The sequence below is a fragment of the Pituophis catenifer genome, unplaced genomic scaffold, assembly GCF_029215685.1.
Source record: "Pituophis catenifer annectens isolate HBS135680 unplaced genomic scaffold, rPitCat1.0.hap2 SCAF_6, whole genome shotgun sequence".
NCBI lineage: Eukaryota > Metazoa > Chordata > Lepidosauria > Squamata > Colubridae > Pituophis > Pituophis catenifer.
Window position 1 is genome coordinate 17,942,212 of NW_027256886.1, and position 23,053 is coordinate 17,965,264.

The following is a 23,053-nucleotide window of genomic DNA, read 5'->3' on the forward strand; positions in this document are numbered from 1 at the left end:
TAAAATACAAGCCTCCACCAGCTGCTTTTAAAAGTGGGAAACTGTGGGGACTTCAGAAGATGCAATTATTTTGAACTGTCCTTTGTGTTATTGCTGCAAACAATCTGGTATTCCCATTTGTAGGATCCTTATGAAAGATGAAATAACAGCATTGGAAAAGGACAATAACATCAGTCCTGAGTTATTTAGTATTTGGGCTCAGAGTGAGGCTTTCGTCCTCTTTGCCATAGTGAACAGGAACATATATTCAACTGTCCGAATACAATTCTACAGTGAGTTTCTTCTATTAGAAATGGCAAGAGAGAGAAAGTGAAGAAAAAGGGTAGGTGAGGGAGAGAGAGAGAGAGACAGAGAGAGGGAGAGGAAGAGGGGAGAGAGAGGGAGGCAGAGATTTTGACCTGCCAGACAAATTAAGCACTAAAATCCCATCCTCTTTTAAATTGTTTAAATGCTGAAAAACTTTTCCAGTTTATATAAATTCAGAAAGGGTATCAGGAAAAACAACAATACGTTGTACATAACACATCTCACAGCACCCTAGGCTAAGCACACAAGTTCAATGTTCAGTTAAAATATTGTGGGCTAAATTTTGGCCAGGGGGATTTGGCAAATGCCATTTGGATTTTGTTTTCTAATTTTAGAACAAATCTATTGCATAACTGACACTTTGAAAGAGCATTTCATTACTAAGTCATGTCTGTTTACCACTTACAATGCCGTAGATTGAGTCCTAGATTTTGACGGACATCAGAAAAACAGAAGAGAAAATTAAATTAGGACCAGGTATAGTAAGCATAAAGAGAAATAAAAAATGATAGACATTTTCAAGTATTTTGAAAGTTTGTATAGGAGAAGGAGTGGGAAAAACCTGAGGGGGGAAGGTCAGTCTAGAATCCCTACATAGCCATAAACAAACTAAGTCTGCTTGTGGCTACAGGGGGATTCTAGGCTGATTCCTCTTTTAACTCTGCTCCCCAGGTTCTGCCACTCCTTTTCCTACAGTTTGGTTAGCCCAGTGTGGATTAAATTAGTTACTATATTTTTTGGAATATAAAATGCTCCGGACTATAAAACACACCTACCTTTTTTGGGGAGGAAATTAAGAAAAAAACATCTGCCTCTGCCTCCCAGCTGTTTGCCTCCTTGCAGCAAACAGCAAACAGCCTGTTTCAGTTTCATTTTCATTTTCAGCACAACCTGATTAGCACAAGAAAAAAAAATCTGCCTCTGCCTCCCAGCAATTTGCCTCCTTGCAGCAAACAACAAACAGCCTGTTTCAGTTTCATTTTTGGTTTCAGCACAACCTGATTAGCACAAGCAGCTGATTGTTGGTTGGATTGGCCTCCTGACCATCAGCTGTTTCAGACTGCAGGCTATTGCCGCCTCCATTTTCAGCCTCTGTGTGCCCCATTTTCCACCTTATCCAGGTGGCGGGGATCGCAATAAGCAATAGGCAATGGCAATCCCTGCAGCCTGAAACAGCTGATGGTCAGGAGGCCAATCCAACCAATGATCAGCTTCTTGTTCTAATCAGGTTGTGCTGTAACTGAAACTGAAACTGAAAAAGGCTGTTTGCTGTTTGCTGCAGGGAGGCAAATTGCTGGGAGGCAGAGGCCAAAGGGTGGGGGCCAATGGGTGAGGGGCTACATTTGGTGTATAAGATGCACCCAAATTTTTAACCTCTTTTAGGGGAGAAAAAGTGTGTCTTATATTCCAAAAAATATGGTATATTGAGTTTGGTTTCTAGACTTTCAGTTCTTGGCTTCAACTTTCCTTGTGAAAGATACCCAAAGTGGGATACCACTGCCTTGACTGCCTATTTGCTTAACCTACTTCCTTCCATCTATAATGGACATAACCTAAAAGAACTAAAACTAGCAAATTCTGTCAAGTAGAGAAGAGCTGTGTGAAAGACTTTATATGAAACTTTTCTCTCTTTCAAGCAAAAGTCTGAATGGACATATATTGTTTAATAAGTAACATTTTATTATTTTGTGCAAAGTACAAGCAAAGGCTTGCAATCTTTGTAATTCAATAATCCATGTGATAAGAAGAGGGCAGAATGATGTATACAGGTAAATTTACAATTTTATTTCCTTAATTTCCTTTCCTAAATATTTTTCTTTCTCCCAAAACATATAAGAATCCATGTTTTTAAAGTGAAATTTGGTTCCTAAATTTCAATCATGTCTGTATCATACCATTTGTTTTGTGAATTTATTACAATATTTTTTATTTAATACATAAAGATATAAAATGTATATATTTCCTTGTATGAAGAATTTCTGTCAGGTTGTAAAGTCTAATATCTTCTTGTACCATATAATTGTAATCAGAATAAGAAACAAAAGACTGGAATTTCAAAACAGTGGGGGTGGAGTATATATATACTGTATATATATATACTGTATATATACTCTGTGTGTGTGTGTCTGTATGTCTATGTGTAATCCTATAAGGAAGTTAAATGTAATGAGCCATGTAATAGCTTTTTTATGGTAATCATTTTGGTTTGTTTAGTCTTTTTATCAGATCATTAATCTGTGGAGGGTGTTGAGGACATGATTAGAGACAGATGATACGTTTGCCTATTAGGTATAGAGGTATAGAGAGAAATAGTGTGTGTCTCTCTCTATGTGTGTATGCAACACACACACATACACACAGAAGTACAGGCAGGATTTCGAAGAGGCAGAGGAACTAGAGATCAAATTGCCAACATACGCTGGATCATGGAGAAAGCTAGGGAGTTCCAGAAAAACATCTACTTCTGCTTCATTGACTATGCTAAATCCTTTGACTGTGTGGATCACAACTAATTGTGGTAAATTCTTAAAGAGATGGATGTACCAGACCATCTTATTTGTCTCTTGAGAAACCTATAGGCGGGTCAAGAAGCAGCAGTGAGAACTGGACAGTGAACCACTGATTGGTTCAAAATTGAGAAAGGAGTTTGGTAAGGCTATATACTATCACCCAGCCTATTTAACTTATATGAAGAGCACATCATGAAAAAGGTGGGGCTAGATGAATCACAAGTTGGAATTAAGATTGCTGGGAGAAATATCAACAACCTCAGATATGCAGATGATACCAGTCTAATGGCAGAAAGTGAAGAGGAACCAAAGAGCCTCTTGATGTGGGTGAAGAAGGAGAGTACAAAAGTTGGTTTGAAACTCAATATTAAGAAAACTAAGATCCAGCTCTCTCAATTCCTGGCAAATAGATGGGGAGGAAATGGAAGTAGTAGCCGATTTTATTTTCCAGGGCTCCAAGATCACTGCAGATGGGGACTGCAAAGAAATTAAAAGATGCTTGCTCCTAGGGAAGAAAGCTATGGCAAAGCTAGATAGCTTACTAAAAAGCAGAGATATCACCCTGCCAACAAAAGTGTGCATAGTCAGGGCTATGGTTTTCCCAGTTGCAATGTATGGCTGTGAAAATTGGACCATAAGAAAGGCTGAGCACCAAAGAATTGACGCCTTTGAACTATGGTGCTGGAGAAGACTCCTGCGAGTCCCTTGGACTGCAAAGCAATCAATCTGGTCAGTCCTAGAGGAGATCAACCCTGAGTGCTCTTTAGAAGACCAGATCCTGAAGATGAAACTCAAAAACTTTGTCCACCTAATGACAAAGAAGGACTGACTGGAGCCTAATGCTGGGAAAGATTGAAGACAAAAGAAGAAGGGGACGACAGAGAACAAGGTGGCTGGATGGAGTCACTGAAGTAGTTGGTATGAGCTTAAATGGACTCTGGAGGATGGTAGAGGACAGAAAGGCATATTTAGGAGTGAGGTTTTTGTCATATAGAAACTTCATTCCAAAGATGGGACATTGACCAAAAACCATGATTCTCTCCTTTCAGCTGAAGAGTAGTGATTGATGATTTCATGATGCACATTCTCAACATATCAAGGAAGCTGATATGGGAATATTTTAAATGACCCACCCCAGGCTCCATTGCGTGACTTCGCTATTCTTGTCAGGACCAAGCCTAGAGATGAAATACCAAAATCCCATCAAGTTTAATCCTTTATTTGTAAAAATGGGCAGAATTTTCCCAGATAAAAGCTATAACTTTCTTACCTACTAGATCAGGGGTGTCAAACTCATGATGACACATTGTCATCACGTGATATATCACAACTTTTCCCCCTTCGCTAAAACGGAGGTGGGCGTGGCCAGCGTGTGATGCATCCGGCCCTTGGGGTGTGAGTTTGACACCCTATACTAGATATACCCTGAACGTTTCTGGGGTGGAGCTTCCCTGAACCTTTTCCTCCTCCCCCATACAGTTTGGGATTGCTCAGTCTCTTAATCCAGGCCCCTATCTGGGAAGACTGTGTTGTCAAAAGTCTCCACCACTACTCTTGCAGGTAAAACAGACTGTAAAATAGAATCTATTCCTCTAAATTCTATAATTCCCAGTCATAAACCTGGAAACACAGAATTGCAAAATCAAATGAGAATTCTACAGCATTGATTCTGCAGCAATATACTATGCTGCTTCCAAAAATGGTATAAGAGCAGAAACGCCAGTCATGACTGAACTGTTTCCCAGCTAATAATAGCATTGCACGACAAAAAGTTATCCCAATTAAATCTCACATCTTTTCACCAACACTTTAAAAGACCTTTTTATGGCCTCTGTGAATTTATCTACTTTTACTGCAGCAAGGGTGCCTTATCCATTATGCCTCTAATGTAACACTGGAACATTGTCAGGCTACTCTGCAGAAAACCATTCTTTAGTTTATAATCTTTTAGTGACAGGGAAGAGCAGAAGAGTACATTTGCGGCAGCAAGAATGGCAATGGGCACAGTCATTTAATGCATACTGTATGAGCTGGAATATTTTTTGTTTGTTTGTTTTGTTTTCCTGAATTTTGCAGGGAAATAATACTGAAAAAATAGTTTTTAAAATTATATTTAAGATTTCTATCATCATTAGCTTGTTTCCTCAAAAGAGTAGAAAACCATGGATGTGCTTCTCATATTGATAGGCTGCTTTGAGGGTGTTCAGCAGATTGTGAGTTTGCTTAAGCTGATATTTGATTCTGCTTTTATAAGAATTCATATTTTGTATCTCAGCAACGACATCAGGTTACATGCTGTATGATGCACTAGGGTTGTTACTTTTGAAAACACTGTCTTCATTTTCTTACTTGTACAAGAAATGCCAGATGGGGTTTTTCTTCTCTCTCATGCACTTCTGGTAACAATCCAATAACACCTATTATTTTCAAGAGCTGCTTATCTTACCCCAAGAAAAAGAAAATGGATGTCTTCCCAAACATTCAAATTAAATCATCATAATTCTAGGAATTATCATTTGAATTCCAAGTGCTGTTCCTATAATTACATGCTGCATTAACCACGTTCACAAGTAAAGAAATAAAACACATTACTAACAAAGAGGGAAGTGAACACAATTAGCATTGTGATGTAAATATTAAAATGGAAGGATAGTAACATAAAATTGTCTGAAATAATAATCAGGATAACGTCTCCATCGATCTTAAAAGAATTTATTTTTCAAACAAAATATATAAAGCTAGAAAGGCTTCATTTCATATTATATGATATAAGGAAATGGTAAATCACCATTGTATTTTACCAAGAAAACCACATGGATAGACAAGATAAAGTGACTAAAATAATGGTTCCTTCAGATCAGATAGCACTCAACATATATGAGAAAAAAGCTGGCAATCTTTAGGAGTAATAGTGGTGTTTATTAAAAGCTTTGGCCACTTAATGAGAAGGAAGGACTCACTGGAAAAAAGCCTAATGCTGGGAACGATTGAGGGCAAAAGAAGAAGGGACGGCAGATAATAAGGTGCTGGATGGAGTCACTGAAGCAGTCGGCATGAACTTAAATGGTCTCCGACGGATGGTAGAGGACAGGAAGTCCTGGAGGAAAGTTGTCCATGGGGTCACAATGTGTTGGACATGACTTTGCAACTAACAACAACAATTAAAAGCTTAGATTAAATACTTTGGGTTACCTAGCTGTTGATGGCTGACATGCAGAAAATTTGAAATTGCAAAGATAGAATTACAGTGGGAAGCATGAACACAAGAAAGCTCAACAAGTTGGTTAGAAAAAATGGTAAAGCAACATCTAGATTTAAAACCAGAAATATTCTTGTTAGGTATTTTACCAGAAAAGTACAATAAAAGGAATACATATTTAATTTTAAATGTGTTAACAGCAGCAAGAATTGTTTTGCACAACAGTGGGAAAATGAAGCGATCCAAACAGATGAAAGTGTAAAAAAAAAAAAAAAAAAGCTAGAATGCGCAGAGATAGATAGATTAACACTTAAAATAAAGGAGAAGGAAGAAACAGAACATTTTATGACATGGAATTCGTTTTACCAATGGTTAGCTAACAGCAACAGAAGTTAGAAACTTAAAAGTTTAAGAGAATAATTAACTATACAACGACAGTTTATTAGTATGGATAAGCAAATATTATTATTACTATGTGATTATTATTAACACTAAGAATATTATTAATATTACTATTATTATTGTTCAAAATCAACTGTACCCAAACAACACTGTTCGTGGAGATATTGAGTTTTTATGTTTACTAAAGAAAAATCTATCTATCTATCTATCTATCTATCTATCTATCTATCTATCTATCTATCTATCATTATACATAAAGAGAGAGAGAGAGAGAGAGAGAGATAAAAAAGAAAGCTCAGCAAGTGAAATATGAAGTGAATTAACTACACATTGTCATCTGAGGTATCAGAGAGCTGAAATGGAATGGAATTGGATACTTCTAATCAGAAAACTATACCTTTTATGGCTTGGGGCTCAAAAGCAAAGAAGAAATGCACTGCATTCATAGTCAGGAAGAATGTAGCAAAGACAGTAGTTAATTAAAAAAAAAGTTGGTGACAAAATAATATAAGTTTGATTTCACTGATGTAGAAGAAAAGTATACTGGTGAGTTTCATGTCCAATATGAAATCAGTAAAAATGTGAAATGAGATGATCTACTTGTGATTGGGGACTAAAATATCAATAACTGGAATTATTTATAGAGGAAAATAGAATAGTCCGATAGAAATGAAACAAGGGAAAGGCTTCTAAGTTTCTGTCAATCCATTGACTTCTTCATTGCTAAAACAATCTTCAAACCAACAAAATGATGCCTGTATACATGAACAGCACCAGACTGAGCACACAGAAATCAAATTTCTTATATTGTTGGCACAAGGAGATTGAAGAAGTCAGATATAATAGCAAATCTGTAACCAGGATATAACTATCCAACACATAACAAACTGCTCATATGAAAGTTTCAAATCGAGTTAAAATGACAAAGCAAAGCTGTCAATTTCCATGGTCTTGAGCACATACCAAAAAAAATAAATAAAAAAAAAAGAGAACTTCAGGTTTCTTTTTGAATTTGATTTAATATTTCTCGCTGTTTTCATGTATGTGTTTGTTTTAGTTCTGTATCCTGGAGTTCACTGGAGTTGGGCAGCCACTGAATTTAGATAACTAAAGAAATATTTGACACTTGAGAAATAGGATCATGATTTTCTGAGGGAGAGAAGTTGAGACTGTTATCTGCATTTAGGAAAGGTAGCTGCAGTCAGGCAGAAATGTTTTCCACATACATTTATTCACAGGCGTCCAAGTGAAGCTTGATTTAGACTTGTTCACAATAGCCCATAGGCATCGATGCATACCTATGCTGCAGGCAGGTTTAAGGGTAAGCGTAGGTTGCAGAAAGCCCAACATGCATAACTCCTAAATCTTAACTATGCATTGTATGGAAATTCTGCTTGCTGATTGGTTGACCTAATTTTTTGTTGGGAGATGGGTGGAAGACAAGGCACATTGAAATGACGTTAACATTTGCAGAAGTAGATATGTAATCATCTCCGAATGACAGGTGCATATAGTCTCTGTCGTGCAATGATGCAGAAGTCTCACCCAAGTTTGAGTGTTTCAGATGCCTGCGATAATTGAGCTTCACCCTGGGGTTTTCAAGGAAGTCCAGAGGCAGCCTCAACTCACTTGGGCTCTTAGCTTAGAAAAAGCAAATTCTAAAACAGAATGGAGAGGGATGTTTGTAGTAGGAAATATGATAAACAAGCAGCATACAGATGGAGAAGTGGAAGTGACATCTGGAGATTGGCTGATGTTATAAGCAGGCAAGAAGACTTTCAACTGCCAGGATTACAAACAATGATGAACAGCATATCCTGATGGGGGCCCTGCCTGGAGCTTGGAGCATTGTCCAGAGTTCATCAGCAACCAGAAAAGAAACAACCACACTGAGGCAGCATCACACCCTAATTAGTGGAAGAACTTTTGAGAAAAGGTAAGTGTTGCATGCTACTTTATAGAATGTGAGACTTTTGTTTGAACTGAATATTTTTTTTAAAAAATGTTACTGAGTATTAAAGATATACGTATGTGGCAACATCATCCTGCAAAGCTTAGAAGGTTGGAATTGACCCAGTGCAATAGCTTATTGTTGAGGAAAGTGTATGTTGCAATAAAATATTGTGTACAGATTTGCTCTGCTATGATGTGTCCAATTCTTGGAAAGCAAAATACCCTCATAGATTTTTGTGCTGTTGGTTCTGAGATAGCTACATTTGGGATTGCTGGTGGAGTACAACTATTCTCTTGTAGACAAATATACATTCACAGTGTTCTGTAATCTTCTGGATAGGTAAAGCTGGCATTTTCGTTCCAATAAAGATTTTGTGTATTTAAAACACATACTGGTTTGTTGTCTGACTTACAGGACTAAGAACTGTTTTCTAGAAGTTTGTAGCATGAAACCATCCTTGGTGGAATGCTTGCTCTTCACTGTACTCAATATCCTGCCTGGCCTTGCCCTCCAAAAAGAAATAAACTATTTTATTTCTTAACTTATATAAGAGCACTTCTTTGGAATATGGAACAGGTAGTAATAGTACTCGAAATCCAGATATCAAAAGCTGTGCTTTCTATCATGAAAAATTCTCTGCACATTAATCAAATAGGCATTTCTCAAGTACCATCACTAGAGAAAAGAAAAGGTCTGACTCACTGGTATTATATTATGATTATATTACAGTATGTTTTCATCTACCTAGGTATTTTAATTTATAGTGTTACCTTTCTGAGTGTATACTTTAATAGTTGATTGTTCACCTTATTGCTTGAGTGATACCTAAGAATATGAAAAATAACAACAATAATAATCTGAGTCAATGCAAAGGCCTATTGCAATAGGCAAAATATAATGTTTTGTTCTCTAGATGATAAAGTAAATACATAAGAGAACTCACAAGCAGAATATTAGCTCACTTATAAAATGCCGCTCATATTCTCCTGAAGCAAAAAGTTCGGAACTATGAGAGCTAGTACATAGGCTTGACAAATAACTTCCCATGAGCATTTTTAATAGTAATGTACTTTTCATTTTGAATCTTCATCTTAAGCATTGAAAAAATGTCTATGATAGTAGATTGTATTTGCCTATATGCCCAAGTCATGCCTGCAAGGATCTTGTGCCAATAGACTTTAATGGTGTATTAGGAGGTTGATCATTAACATTCTTCTGGTATGTTATTTTAACCCATGTTACAAAGGTTGAAAGGTTGAGGGAGGGAGAGAGGGAGGAAGAGAAATAACATTAAGGAGAGAATCTGAGGATATTAGGTGTTGCTAGAAACAGGAACAAAAGGAATAAAACAAATTGTTAAAGTTCTGTATGTGTTTGGATCCCTCATGTATATTATACTGTACACATTAGCTATGGAGACTTCTACAGCAATATGGTAGATTTCCGTCTCTGGAAAAAAATGTACCTTTCAGTACAATTTTCAGTACGATGTACCTTCAGTTTAAAGTTATATAAATGATTATTTTCTCTGTAATCACGTATGGAAATACGTACACTTTTTCCAGATTTCTTTTCCTTCAGCCGTTGAATAACACTTATAAATATCTTCTGATTTATTCTCAAAGATATACATTATTTTCGTGTATCAAAATCAAAACATAAAATTAATTATAAATACTAAACATTTTAAAATGTTGAACCATTGAGGTGGTACCGCCCCAGGCACCTGATGGATCCAGATAGTTTCCAGACGGAGCTTGGGCCATTTCCTGAGGCTCTGGCACATGGCTCGACTGAGGAGCTGGTGGCCGCCTGGGACAGGACGGTTGCTGGAGCTTTGGATCGGGTTGTGCCTTTGCGGCCTCTGACCCGGCGCCGATCTCGCCTGGCTCCTTGGTTCACTGAGGAGCTGAGGGAGATGAAGCACCGGAAAAGAGGCCTGGAGACGGTTGGAGGGCCAGCCATTCTGAATCTGACCGAACACTGGTAAGGTCTCATATTAAAACCTACCTGGTGGCGATAAAAGCGGCGAAATATAACTATTTTGCTGCTCTTATTGCATCATCAGATAATCGCCCGGCCGCCCTGTTTAGGGTGACCTGCTCCCTGCTCCACCAGGAAGCGCAGGAGGATCCCTTGGAGGGTAGAGCCAAGGATTTTGTACAGTATCTGTATGACAAAATTGCTCAGATTCGGGAACAACTGGACTCTGACTGGATAGATTCAGGGGGGAGGACGGAGGCAGGTCTTGTGAGTATTATCTGGGAAGAGTTTGATTCTGTGATGCCCGAAGACGTGGACAGGATACTGGGCAGACTGAGCGCAGCCACATGTTTACTGGACCCGTGTCCCTCCTGGTTGGTACTGGCCTCTCAGGAGGTTACACGAGGCTGCCTCCAGGGGATTATAAATGCTTCTCTGAGTGACGGTGTCTTCCCTGCCACCTTGAAAGAGGCGGTGGTGAGGCCTCTCCTCAAGAAGCCTTCCCTGGACCCGGCAGTGTTGGCAAATTATCATCCAGTCTCCAACCTTCACTTCATTGCGAAGGTTGTTGAGAGTGTGGTAGCACGACAGCTCCCCCAGTACCTGGATGAATCATCGTATCTGGATCCATTCCAGTCGGGCTTCAGGCCTGGGTACAGCATGGAAACGGCATTGGTCGCGTTGGTTGATGATCTCTGGAGGGCTCGGGACAGGGGTTGTTCCTCTGTCCTGGTCCTATTAGACTTTTCAGCAGCTTTTGATACCATCTACCATGGTATCATGCTGCACCGGCTTGAGGAGTTAGGGGTGGGGGGCACCGTCCTATGGTGGTTCTCCTCCTTTCTCTCTGACCGGTCGCAGTCCGTGTTGACAGGGGGGCAGAGGTCGACCCGAGGCCCCTTGTATGTGGGGTGCCACAAGGGTCGGTCCTCTCGCCCCTTCTGTTCAACATTTATGTGAAGCCGCTGGGTGAGATCATCCGTGGTTTCGGGGTGAAGTACCACCAGTATGCTGATGACACTCAGCTGTACATCTCCACCCCGGACCACCCCAACGATGCCCTTGAAGTGATGTCCCAGTGCCTGGAGGCCGTGCGGATCTGGATGGGGAGAAACAGACTCAGGCTCAACCCATCCAAGACCGAGTGGCTGTGGTTTCCGACATCCCGATATAGTCAGTTGGTGCCATCACTGACTATTGGGGGTGAGTCATTGGCCCCCACAGAGAGGGTTCGCAACTTGGATGTCCTCCTGGACTCATGGCTGTCTTTGGAAGAGCACATGACAGCCGTGGCCAGGGGGACTTTTTATCAGGTCCGCCTGATTCGCCAGTTGCGTCCCTTTCTGGATCGGGACTCATTAAATACGGTCACTCATGCCCTCGTTACTTCCCGCCTAGACTACTGCAACACTCTCTACATGGGGCTCCCCTTGAGGAGCATCCGGAGGCTCCAGCTGGTCCAGAACGCGGCCGCATGGGTGGTTATGGGAGCGACGTGGCGCTCCCATGTGACCCCCCTCCTGCGCGAGCTGCACTGGCTCCCGGTGGTCTTCCGGGTGTGCTTCAAGTTTTTGGTTACCACCTTTAGAGTGCTCCATGCCATCGGACCGGGGTATTTACGAGACTGCCTTCTGCTACCAATAGCCTCTCATCGACCAGTACGCTCCCACAGAGAGGGGCTTCTCAGGGTGCCGTCGGCCAAACAGTGTCAACTGGCGGCCCCCAGGGGGAGATCCTTCTCTGTGGAGGCACCTACCATCTGGAACGAGCTCCCCCCAGAGATACGGAGGACCTGCGCACATTTCGTCGTACTCTCAAAACTTTTTTGTTTCAGCAGGCTGGCCTGGCCTAACTCTCCTTTTTTAAATTTTTTAATTCGTTTGATTTTATAAATTGGGTGTTTTAATCTGTGTTTCGGCCAAAATATTTAATAATTTTAAGGGACTTTTAATATTTGTATTATTTGTATTTTATCTTGGCTGTTCACCACCCTGAGTCCTCCGGGAGTAGGGCGGTATAGAAATTTGATTAATAAATAAATAAATAATAAATAAATAAAAGAGGTAAAGAAAATAAATAGGATTTGAAACCTGAAACAGATGTGGGTTCTGCTAAATTCCCACCATTAGTATCAACACATCTATAATTAGCTATTAGAATAATAGCACATATCTAATATTAACAAAACTAGCGTTGGGCTAAACTTAACAATACACAAAGTAGTGTTGTCCAGCTTCACTTTCTAATTATAAATTCTTAATTATAAGCATGTGGTAGACCAATCTGTTGTTATGTTCCCTGCCTATGAATCATCCTCAGATGAGTAGAAAGAATTATATTGGCAACCAGAAAGGTACGCAAAGCCACAACATGTTAAGGCAGAATTATCCTCCACTTCTTGCCTTTGTTGACTATGAGTATGTTTTGGGGTAGGAGCAGGCAACAATTTTTGAAGGATAGTTAGCAATAGAATTTGTCTCACAGTACAATCCTGTATATTTTTTTTTTCAAAAAAATGTACTGAAATTCAGCCTCCACCTTTTGACTTATACAATCACATAATTCAGATAGGGAGCGAGGATGATGAATCCTGGCTTGATCCCAGGCAGCGTCAGAGGGAGAAGCATGCACAGCAATAAAAGAGGCATGGGAGATGCCTCTTTCATTGGGAGAGATTGAGCTGAGTCACTGAGCCACACCCACAAGGAATAAAAGTGGGTGTGATTGCTCTTCAGGCTTTGTGATGGTCAAAGTTAAAAAACCTGAGAGTCACATTGCATTACCTGGAATCTGGCTTGTACATATTTGGATTGGACCTTGGCTATCTCTTGCTTTGTGGATTACTTTTTGCTACTGAACCGGACTGAGGATAAACTCTCTCTTGCTTACTGTGAGTGAAAACTGACTTGGCAGGCATTACGCAGTTTACAACCAAAACTCTTATCTGCAAGGGTTTCTTGTCTGATTGCTTAATAAAATGGTGTTCAACAAAGTTGAGAAACAAAGTTGTTGTTTTCTTCACACTAATCACCCATTTGACCGATGACACTTGTGGGCTAATATGTAAATAATCACTCTTGTATACAAAGTGTTATTTTCCAAGTACAAATGCTTTACCATAATAGGCGATCCTACCTGGTGGTGGACTTTGGTATTTACTGTAGCTGATAGGAACAGAAAGATGTATCTCCAAAACCTGTTAAGGACAGGCAGTTAATATTCTTTTAATATTATCGTATTTTAAGATACCAGAAATTAATGTATATGTATAAAATTATATTTCACATACATATACATACATTCATGTGTGTGTGTGTATGTGTGTGAAATGTAATTTTCTAAGACTTGTTGAAAACATGGAATGCTACACTTCTAATAATAGGCCTGCTATATGACCAAGAAATCCAATTTCAAAATAGGTTTCTCTGTAGAATGCCTAATGTTATCTGAATTTGGCCTGCAATTATTTTGTTTGGGGTTTATTTGAAGTTCATTGCTCCCATCCCAATTTCTACCATGCAATTAATATAATCATGTAAATCAGAGGCAAACCATCTTACCTCCATGCCTCGTGTTAAGGTTGCAATCAACAAGCAGCCATAAGCATATACATCCTAATGAGAATTGGATAATAAATAAGAATTAGAAACCAGCTGTAAAACAAGGACCTTCGTAACTTTTCTTTTCACTTCAGGAAAGCCTGTTACATTGGGGAAAAGCTGGTGGCAGATTTTGCACCAGATAAAAGATTGAAGAGAAGCTAATAAAAATTCAGATTTAAAAGAATGACCATGTAGTTTGATACCTCTTCTAGAAAGAGGAAAGGAACAGCTTAATTAAGAGATGCAGTAGTATTGTGCAAAGTTGATTGACAATTTTTGGCATTTGCAAGTAGAAATGGCTAAGAAGTCCTGCCAAGAAGATTTGAACTTATAAAAAAAGAAGGCTGATAAAATATAAAGTTATAATAAATTCACATTCAAGGAATAGTTGTTTAACTTGCCTTTGTAATGGGCTATCTTATGAGCCAAGAGTCACTCTCTAAAGAGAGAATTGTGTGCTGTTATCAGTGGTGGGTTGCTCCCGGTTCTGTCCGTTTCTTTAGAACTGGTAGTAAAAGCGGCGGGAGGCTCCGCCCACCCACCCTGATGTCATAATTGACGATCTGCGCATGCGCAGAAGTGCATGCATGTGTTCCCGTTGTGAATCAGTAGTAAAGGTAAGTAGAACCCACCCCTAGCTGTCACCCATCATACATTACTTGCAGTCTCCAAAAGAGCCTTGTCAAAGGCACGAAAAATATTGAAGAAACATATCCTTAATAAAATAGCAATAGAGCAGTTTTATTTATAAAACAGGGATGTGCTATTATGAGATTAATGGAACATAGGTTCACAAGCAAGAGAGTCAAGAGGCTATCCATGTAAAGGAGCCACTGCTTGGAAAAATATGAGAATAATCTAGAGTGAAAGAATTTAATTGAAATTCTGAGGATTTGACACTTCATAGCTCAGTGGTACAGCACATACTTTTCTGTTTTGATACACAAACTCAACCCCTCACATTTCTAACTAAAAGATCACATGACTGGAAAAAACAACTACAAGCTCTTTTGTGCAAAACTGAATTGCTTCATGAACCTCAGCGTATTTGCTGCCATCATACCACAATGTAGTTACATTCTATAAACATGTGGAAATGACAGCTACTAACTACAAATAACTAACTACAGATTACTAACTGCAAAGTATAAATTACTAACAAGAGATTAAACTCTTTAATGAACATTATTCATAGATGTCCTTTCTGATAATGATCAACGATGGATCAATTAAGATGAATTTCACTGAGAAAGTTATATGTTCTGAGCTTTTGATCCTTGTACTGAATGATATGGAATAATACAGGAAGCAAGCAGAAGCAAATAGGCTAACAGTGTTCCAAACAGGGGAAACAGAGCAAAGAAAACAAACAAACAAACAAATAAGGATCATCTTATTTGCTAACTATACTTCTTCTGTTCTTCTCAGTCAACAGGATAACAGGGTCAAAGCTTCTTAAACTGTGACTTCAACAATATTGGAGGAGTGAGAGAATACTGTACATCTCTTCTAGCTGACCAGAATTTATCAAAGGAACTACTGATTATCATATATATCTAACTCTGGTCTACCAAGAAAAAAAAATATCCCATGCCATAACAGATTAGAGATTAGATAGAGACCAATAAAACAGGGGGAAAGACAAGATGAATATGTAAATATTCAGCTGCCACATGTTTATTGGACCCGTGCCCTCCTGGTTGGTGCTGGCCTCTCGGGAGGTTACACAAGGCTGGCTCCAGGGGATTATAAATGCTTCTCTGAGTGAGGGTGTCTTTCCTGCCGCCTTGAAAGCGGCGGTGGTGAGACCTCTCCTCAAGAAGCCTTCCCTGGACCCGGAAGTATTGGCTAATTACCGTCCAGTCTCCAACCTTCGCTTTGTTGCGAAGGTTGTTGAGAGTGTGGTAGCACGACAGCTCCCTCAGTACCTGAATGAATCAGCTTATCTGGATCCATTCCAGTCGGGTTTCAGGTCTGGGCACAGCACGGAAACGACATTGGTCGCATTGGTTGATGATCTCTGGAGGGCTCGGGACAGGGGTTGCTCCTCTGTCCTGGTCCTATTAGACCTTTCAGTGGCTTTTGATATCATCGACCATGGTATCATGCTGCACCGGCTGGAAGAGTTAGGGGCGGGAGGCACCGTGTTGCAGTGGTTCTCCTCCTTCCTCTCCGACCAGTCGCAGTCAGTGTTGGCAGGGGGGCAGAGATCGACCCCGAGGCCCTTGTATGTGGGGTGTCACAAGGGTCGGTCCTCTCACCCCTTCTGTTCAAAATTTATGTGAAGCCGCTGGGTGAGATCCGTGGTTTCGGGGTGAAGTACCACCAGTACGCTGATGACACCCAGCTGTACATCTCCATCCCGGACCACCCCAATGATGCCCTTGAAGTGATGTCCTGGTGCCTGGAGGCTGTACGGATCTGGATGGGGAGGAACAGACTCAGGCTCAACCCATCCAAGACTGAGTGGCTGTGGTTTCCGACATCCCGATATAGTCAGTTGGTGCCATCACTGACTATTGGGGGCAAGTCGTTGGCCCCCATGGAGAGGGCTCACAACCTGTGAGTCCTCCTGGACTCACAGCTGTCTTTAGAAGAGCACTTGACGGCTGTGGCCAGGAGGGCGTTTTATCAGGTTCACCTGATTCGCCAGTTGCGTCCCTTTCTGGATCAGGACTCGTTAAATACGGTCACTCATGCCCTTGTCACTTCCTGCCTAGACTACTGCAATGCTCTCTACATGGGGCTCCCCTTGAGGAGCACCCGGAGGCTCCAGCTGGTCCAGAATGCGGTCGCGTGGGTGGTAATGGGAGCGACGGGGCAGTCCCATGTGACCCCCCCTTCTGCGCGAGCTGCACTGGCCCCCGGTGGTCTTCCGGGTGCACTTCAAGGTTTTGCTTACCACCTTTAGAGTGCTCCATGGCTTAGGACTGCCTTGTGCCACCAGTAGCCTCTCACCGACCAGTACGCTCCCATAGAGAGGGGCTCCTCAGGGTGCCATTGGCCAAATAGTGTTGACTGGTGACCCCCAGGGGGAGAGCCTTCTCTGTGGGGGCACCTGCCATGTGTAACGAGCTCCCCACAGAGATACGGAGGATCCCAGACCTGCGCACTTTCCGCCATGCCATCAAAACATTTCTTTTCCAGCAAGCCGGCCTGGCCTAACCTCTCTTTTAAAACTGTTTTTTAAAATTTTTAAAATTTTAAATTTTAAATTTGTCTTATGAATTTGGGGTGTTTTAAATTTCATTTTCCGGGCCAATTATTTAATTGTATTTTAATAGTTTTTTAACATTTGTATTATATGTATTTAATTTGGCTGTTCACCGCCCTGAGTCCTTCGGGAGTAGGGCGGTATACAAATTCAAATAATAATAATAATAATAATAATAATAATAATAATAATAATAATAATAATAATAATAATAATAATAATAATAATAATATGGAATTAATAATGAGAGGGATGCAGATACTATTTTAGACAATCAGAAGCGTCAAGGTGGAGCATGTAGAGACTACTACAGATTTAGTTCATTATATACTATAGTGAAGGCAAAGAAAGGGAAAATGGAAAGGCAAGTGGAAAATATAGAGGTCAATATCCTTGTGAAAATCTATTCTTAAGAAGATTTAACATAGTCCTGTTAAAGCAGGCCAATAAATTACAACAAAAAGATCCAAGTAATTTAAAAAAATCTCAATGGTGTAAAATCATTTGCTGTGAGAGTTAATGAGAGATAATTTGATGTAAAAATGGGTGGCTTGACCAAAGCACCATAGGTATGGGCCATTATGGGAAGAGAAGCTCAAGACAACCACTGAAGGTCCCAACAACCAAAATATTTTCTGACAGGGAATTACAGGTAGTTCTCAACTTACAATTGAGCCCAAAATTTCTGTTGCCAAGTGAGACATTCGTTAATTGAGTTTTGCCCCATTTTATGACCTTTCTTGCCTCAGTTATTAAGTAAATTAAGTAAATTAAGTTATTAAATATATCACTGCAGTTGATAAATTAGTGTCCCGATTGTTAAGTGAATCTTGCTTCCCTATTGACTTTGCTTGTCAGAAGGCTGCAAAAATGATCACGAGACCTTGGGACACAGCAACGGTCATAAATATGAATCAGTTGCTAAGCAGCTGAGTTTTGAACACATGATCATGGGGATGCTATAAAGATTATAAATGTGAAAAATTGTCAGAATTCACGTTTTTCAGTGCCATTGTAACTTTGAATGGTCACTAAACAAACTGTTGTAAGTCGAGGATTCCAATCCATTTTAGAAAGCAATTTGTTTGTTGATGGACCAAGACATATTTATCCACTTATTTAGGATTGTACTATTGGTTCTACTATACATAAAATTGAGTCCAACAACTTTTTACTTGTCAGAATTTTAATATATAACACATGAAATCAGAGTAGTATATTGACAGCTTTCTGATCTCTGAATCAAAAGAGAGATAGCAGTTCAATGGGATAGACATATTAAGTTAGTGATGGATTTCTGAATTACTACAAGCACTGGGAGTCAGGCCTGGAAGCCATCTTTTGCATTGAATCTTCAGGCCTGCCACATTTACTACTGTGGGAAACTGGGAGGGGGAATTGTATGGAGCAAGGCTGATATATAGTCATAATAACATTCCTTTCTCAGAGAGTCAAGGACATCTTGCCCTGCACCTAGAGTGGTATGATTTGGAGGCATCTCCGGTTGGGATGGTGCTATGATTGGACCATGTGATGGACATGTGGGTGCTAGGAAGGGACGTGGACTTTCCTTTGGGTGGGGAAAACCTGGAAGCTTTCAGATTCAGATTTTCCCAGATGTGCCAATATGATAGCTCTAATAAAATATAACTTTGAGGAAACTCAAGCCTCAGAGTTTTCTTTCATTGGGGCTGTTACTTGGATCCCTGACACTGGTATATCAAAACTGTTGTTTTGATATCTGCTAGTTTTTTTCTCATGTTAATCAGTTTTATGTTTATAGATTGAAATATCTCCCATGAAAAGTGCTTAGGCACTTTGCTTTTGGCATGGCTGGCAGATTTACTGCATTTGGATCACACGTTCTTATGGGTCATGACCATTTGCCACGTTCCCGGTGATGCATCACAGGCTACTTTCTTTATAAACTCTGACAGTTTGGAAGTGATGAGTCTGCCATAGGAATTTGCTCATTTGTGAGAGTCTATTCCATTTATGAGTATTCTGTTGATGATTTAGGAGGAGGAGCTTTTTCTGTAACACTGAAGGCAGTAGTTGCTGCAACAACTACTTCTGGATGCTCTGTTGATGTTATAGGAAAGGCTGCCAAAATATCAACATGGCCAGCTTCTGATGCCAAATTAACCTGTTGATTGCCATGGAGGATTTGCAGATCAAGGGCTTGTTGCAGACAAAAGAACACCTCAGGGAAAAGCTGAGTAATGTAGTTATGGGGAATACTTCTGGAAGATGCTAAACTGAACTTGTTTGAGAAGGTTGTCTATTATGCTTTTCTGTTTTGGATAATGACTTTGGAAACTTTGGAGAGTTGGGGAAGAGCCTACCTTGTTACTGGCTTCTGCAATGTCATATTTTATGGATTCCAAGGCTGTAAATCTATTTCTCATGTTTGGTGTTGTCTCTGAGGTGGGGATATAAGAGTCAATCCTCATCTGTTTTATTGAATTTATATCCTATTTTTGTCTTCATAATTCTCTAATTTACACTTAGATTGTATGCCAACCTTTTTCAGTTTAGCACTTTCCAGATGTGTTGCCCATATTGACCCTTGAAAATGTATTCAACACTTCTAGAGATTATCAGTGGAGAAATATTGCTATAAATTTGTCGGAAACAAGAATTTTGGAAGCTCTGAAAATTGCCATATGCAATTGTGCAATAAGAACTATAGTAAGTATACTTACTATATATAGTATACTAATCAAGCTATTTCCATTCAAAGTAAACATTTTTCAGCACAAAACAGAAAAAGAATAAGAAATAATAAACTAAAGATCCAAGATAAGAGAAAAGAAACAACACTAAAAGTTGTTTACAGCAACATTATAAAAGAGCCTTGGTAGTACAGTGGCTTAATGCACCCTGTTATTAACACAGCTGCCTGCAATTTCTGCAGGTTCGAATCTTACCAGGCTCAAGGTTGACTCAGCCTTCCATCCTTTCTAAGGTAGGTTAAATGAGGATCCAGTTGTGGGGGCAATAAGCTGACTTTGTATAAATATACAAAAGTATGAAGTCTATTGCTTAACGCATTGTAAGCCGCCCTGAGTCTCCGGAGAAGGGCGGCATATAAATCAAATTAAAAAAAAAAAAACATTATTTACTATACCTTTCTGTCCTTGAGCCATGTCTATACACAATTTCATATACTATCATTAATTCTTCAAGCTTTTCATCTCAATCTTTTCAACCATCTATGACTTTCTCTATGTTTTACCCATTTTTGCATAGAGAAAACAATCTTCACTTTTACATTTCCACGAAACTTTCTGTATTAGTCTATGTATTTCATTATTCACTTCTTTAAGTCAACAAATATAGAAAAATACTCCTTTTGCACATTCAGATTCCTTCTGAAGACAAAATCTGATCTACACTCTATTGCCTGCACCAGTGGTGAGTTTCAAATTTTTTTACTACCGGTTCTGTGGGTGTGGCTTGGTGGGTGTGGCATGGGTTGGTGGGTGTGGCTTGGTGGGCGTGACAGGGAAAGGATACTGTAAAATCTCCATTCCCACCCCACTCCAGGGGAAGGATACTGTAAAATCTCCATTCCCTCCCAATCATCTGGGACTTGGGAGGCAGAGGATAGATGTGGGTGGGGCCAGTCAGAATTTTTACTACCGGTTCTCCAAACTACTCAAAATTTCCACTACCGGTTCTCCAGAACTGGTCAGAACCTGCTGAAACCCACCTCTGGCCTGCACTCAACAGAAGGTATTAATTGTCACTTTTTGTACAGTTATACTTAATCAGAATTTCGCTAAAAACTAATACACACTTAGCAAATTAATTCTGTTGTTTTGCTTTCATTCTTGCTGCCTTCCCTTTGACATTTATGATAATATAACATATTTTAACTATTATAGTAAATGTTCTAATACAGTTACAATAAATAGAAATACTTTCAGTAGAATATCAACAACTTCCAGGCAGGATTTTCTGCCTCTTCATAATCTTTCTTCTATTTTGACACTTGTCACTGGGGCTTAGTCTCTTTCTGCTAATGCTTCAAAAATATTTAGATCAGTTTTTGTTTATTTTTAAATATTATCCTTTTCCTGTTCAAATTAAGAGTGACTTTACCTTTATTCAACCTGATCGTTGAATAAAGAACGCAAAATGGAATGAACAAGGATGATTGTTAAAATAATTCATGTTTTTATGCATCAGCATTGTTTTATTCCTGATATCATTTTGGTTTAAAGACCACTTTCTGATTTTATGTGGATTTCCTTATAAGAAATATATGTTTCCCAATAATTTCTATATTTTGACATATATGATTAAAATAATTTGTTGCTTTATACATAATCAATAATAATAGCATATAAACAAGTGTGCTTAATGGTTTGTCTTATTTAACTGCTCATTATTGTACCATTAATACATTTGTCAGGTTTTTGTACATAATTCTGGACGGGTCATATTTTGAGACTGTAAACTTTACTATCAAAGATATGCAAAACAGGCTCATTACAAAAAAATAACAAAGCAGTTTGTTAATTCAAAGAAGAAACAGCAGTGTGAGGTTGAATTCTTAATCTCTCTATCCTATGCTTCTCCTTCACTATTGATCATCCTGAAGCCACAATGAGATGTAGGCATATATTCATGGAGGAACCTGACGATGAAACAGATAATCTATCCCTTATTCTCTTCATTTTCTACAGCATCTCATTTAACATTTAAGATGAGACAAAGTCACTCAGATGGCTTCTATTTCTATAATTTGCATTCCTTTTCCTTTTTGTCACCCTCTCCTCTCCCCTCCCCTCCCCTCCCCTTATTTCATTCTTTTTCCAATCTTTTGCTTTCTCTAATTACAATTTTCAAATTGTTCTAAATCTATTTTTAAACTTACTTTACTTTTACTTTTGCTTCGTTGTTTATTTGCCCTCTCTGAAAACATTTTTTATTTATTACTAGCTTTTTTAACAATTAAAATATCATCAATATAGTCTTCCACACATCCCTTTCTTCCTAACTTGTGCCACATTTATCAACTGTCATCTCTTTCCTCACTGATTGATGAGCATTTTGTATTATATTAGAGGGTGTCACTGGACACACCGAGGAAAAATGGTGAGCTCTCACTGGAAAAAAAGAAAACTGGAAACATTGTGGAATCCTTAAAAATTGCCACAAACAATATACATGTTAACTTGAGAAGCTGTGAGCCACTTTTATTTAAATTTAGTATGCCTCATACCCTTATAAAGTTCCTGTAAACATCATCCAATATTCATGACATTATTATTTTATAAAAGTTAAGAGTAGTTAGCAATGATGAATACAAAGAAACTTAATTCAATATTGCCTGCACATTAAATTGGAGATCAAATTGCACTGTAAGCTTGATTTCCAATGTATTGGTCTAACTGCCTGCAACTTTTTCCCCACCTCAATGAAATGTATAAAAAGTTATACCCATTGTTATACTTTCACCTTCCCTTTTCTATGTTAGGTAAGGGAGAGTGGAGTTCCGGTTTTCTCAAATAATGCTTTATATTTGGGGATGAATCAGGATGAATTGCTTCTCTTGCAAGCAGATTAAGTTATCTTCTAATGTGAGGATCCACCACAAAGTGGGTTGGATAATCCCTGAATAGACATACCATGTTTCCCTGAAAATATGACCCTGTCTTTTATTTTTTTGAACCCTGGAATAGAATAGAATAGAATAGAATAGAATAGAATAGAATAGAATAGAATAGAATAGAATAGAATAGAATAGAATAGAATAGAAGTGCTTGGACTTATTTTTGGGGAGGTCTTATTATTTTGGGGTGCATGGGGTAAGATGGGGCTCCTCTTGCTGTCTTACCTGATTTCCAGCTCTGCATTTAAATATTTTCAGGG